General features: G+C 38.6%; 1 pseudogene; it reads left to right on the plus strand.

Annotated features, from left to right (window-relative positions):
• Nucleotides 1-2,668: 2,668 nt before the first annotated feature.
• LOC119522482 lies at nucleotides 2,669-2,994 on the plus strand (annotated as a pseudogene).
• Nucleotides 2,995-3,225: the final 231 nt, after the last annotated feature.

Raw genomic sequence — 3,225 nt, forward strand, 5'->3', positions numbered from 1 at the left:
TGGCCATCAATTGTGGTATATCTGGGAAAGACATTGTCATTTATCATCTCTTTTAACCATTATAACCTTTGGTTTCCTAAACTTCCCATTCTGGTAGAGCAAACAAAGGTACAAGTAACAACTTCACTGGTAATAAAAATACTACATCCAGCAGGTCACTGGGACCTGAGCCCATTCCAGACACTGTGTTTTCTCATCTGGGTTGGTGCAAGTAACTTGCAAGTTTTAATGGCTACATTAGAGTTTTCTTGGTGTTTTCTGCCCAGAAGAGCTGTTTGTTTCTCCTTCTTTTGGCTCAGAGACTAATTTTACTCTACCTGCTCTAATGATGTTCTAACTCCTCTCATAACTTTCATCAGGATTTCTCTCCACCTGTATTATAATGACTTTATTACACTCTGAAAAGGCATTGTCACATCTTTAAATATGCTTCTAATTTCTCTGAGGCTTTATAGAAAGATACTTGAGTGAAATGACTTAAGTCATACCCAAAAATGTCCCTTGCCTCAGATAATTAAGTCTGTGCCCTAGGTATATAAATTCTGTCCTCCTGAGAATAAATTTCTTTCTCTCCGTATGCTATATTTGTTGGCCTTCTGGTTGTTGATGAGCCTTACACTTCATACAAATTGAATCTTTTGTGCCAGGAAAGTATATAGATTGGGTCCCCTTTGGACCCTTGCTTAATAAGTTAGTTTAAAACAGCATTGAAATTATATTTTTGTTGTTCTTTTTACATCTGAGGAAACAAGTATAATAAGGATAAATGTTTCGCTTAATATGACCAAATGACTACGATTTATTGATTATAAGCTTGATTATGTAAGTCACCCTCCATCCACAACAATGGTGTGCTGGTAAATGCTTAATAGCTGCCTCTCCAGGAAAGAGGATGGGTGCTTGATTTGTAACTTTTGCCAATTTTCATGGTGTAAATACTTTCAGTATGGCTGATTTCAAGCTCCCAATGTGCCATTCCTGAAACTCAGAAAATTGGGAAGAGATGTACGAAATCAGCTCTCCTGAGCTGGTATGAGCCAGCTTCAGCACATCTCCACCTGGGACCCAATGTGAGTTTAGAATTTAGTTATTCCTCTTGAGCATTTACCATAATGAGGAACCACAGTCATAAGGCTACTTTTGTTGCATGTCTGCTTCAGAGAAGTCTTGATTTTGATACTAAAACCAGTCTTGAGAAAGCAGGTACATATTGCTAGTTGCTAGTAAAGCCTCTTTCAGAGATATAAGTTATTAATTTAGGGATAGTTAAACTTTTGCCCAGTTTTTCAAAATATCAAGTAAAATAATAAGTGGGAGAATATAAGATTACCTTTGACAATTTTTAGATTCAAGCAGGAGAGGTGATGCATATTACTATCACATGGCTACAGGAAGGGCCTTATGCACAATTATAGGGAGGCCTGGCCTCTGCTTTGCAGCAACAGTCTTGCCAAGGGCAAGTCCCGTGGTAGAGGGCTCAGCCTATCAAACCACCAGTCCCCTATGTCTGTGAGTACATCAGCAACCATCAAGGTGGGGAAGCCCAATACCCCTCCAACAGCATGTAAGAGAATTATACATCATGATCAAGTGGGATTTATCCCTGAGATGCAAGAGTGTTTCAACATAAGAAAATCAATTAATATAATGCACCACATTAACACAGTGAGGGGAAAAAACCACATGATCTCAATTGATCCAGAAAAGGCATTTGACAAAATCCAGTACTTCTTCTTAATAAAAACTCTTAGAAAAGTAGGCGTAGAAGGAAACTTCCTCAGCTTGATAAAGAGCATCCATGAAAAAGCCACAGCTAACATCCTGCTTAATGGTGAAAACTGAAAGTTTCTCTAAGACCAGGAACAAGACAAGGATGCCCACTGTCACCACTGATAGTCAACATTGTATTGGAAGATCTTGCTAGAGCAATTAGGCAAGAAAAAGAAATAAATTGGAAAGGAACAAGTAAAACTTTCCTTATTTGCAAATGACATGATCCTATATACAGAAAATCCTGAAAAATCCATGACAAAGCTCCTAGAACTAATAAATGAATTCAGCAAAGTGGCAGGGTACAACATCAACACTCAAAAATAAGTGGTGTTTCTCTACACCAGCAGTGAACAATTGGAAGGAGAAATAAGAAAAAAATCCCATTTACAATAGCAACTAAAAGAATCAAATATATAGGAATAAGTCTAAGAACAGTTGTAAAGGACTTGTACACAGAAGACTACAAAACATTGCTAAAAGGAATCAAAGAATACCTAACTATAGGAGGGACATTCCATGTTCATGAATTGGAAGACTAAGTATTTTTAAGATGTCGATTCTACCCAAATTAATCCACAGATTCAATGCAATCTCAGTCGAAATCCCAGCAACCTGCTTTACAGAAATGGAAATGCCAATCATCAAACTTAAGTGAAAGGGAAAGAGACCCCGAATAGATCAAACTATCTTGAAAAAGAAGAATGAAGTTTGAGAACTCACACTTCCTGATCCTAAAACTTAATACAAAACAACATTAATCAAAGCAGTATAGAGATCCCCAGGATCTGCCCCGTTCTGCCAGGCAATGGTAGTGGCTCAGAGCTGGGTTCTACCTCTGTGACTGGCCAGCCCAGAGCCCCTGGGACAGAGGGTCCATCCAAGGTGTGACAAGAGGATGGTCATCCACGTGTTCATCACCTCTTCCTCCTGTTTTGTGGCAATAAAGAAGAAACAGCAGGATGTGGTTAGTTTCTGGAAGCCAGCAAGATAGAATTCAAGGAGGTCGATATCACAATATCAGAAAAACAGAAGCAGTGAATGTACAAACACATCCCTCTGGAAAAGAAGCCTACTTAGGGCACCCTTCTGCCAACTCGGATATTTAATGGTGACCAATACTGTGGAGATTGTGACAGTTTTTTTTTTAAATCAAAGGAAAACAATACAGTTTTTTCATTCTTAGACCTAAAACCATGGTTGGCATCAAAGGCAGAACCTTAGAGAGGAAAAGTAGAAGATGATTGTTGTGGTTTGCTAGAGCTGCTGTTATGAAAAATACCAGAAATGGATTGACTTTTATAAAGGGGATTTATTAGGTTACAAATTTACAGTTCTAAGGCCATAAAAGTGTCCATATTAAGACATCAACAAGAGGATACCTTCACTGAAGAATGGCCAGTGGTGTCCAGAACACCTCTGTCAGTCAGCTGGGAAGGCATGTGGCTGGAATCT

Source organism: Choloepus didactylus, chromosome 2 (genome assembly GCF_015220235.1).
Source record: "Choloepus didactylus isolate mChoDid1 chromosome 2, mChoDid1.pri, whole genome shotgun sequence".
Classification (NCBI taxonomy): Eukaryota; Metazoa; Chordata; class Mammalia; order Pilosa; family Megalonychidae; genus Choloepus; species Choloepus didactylus.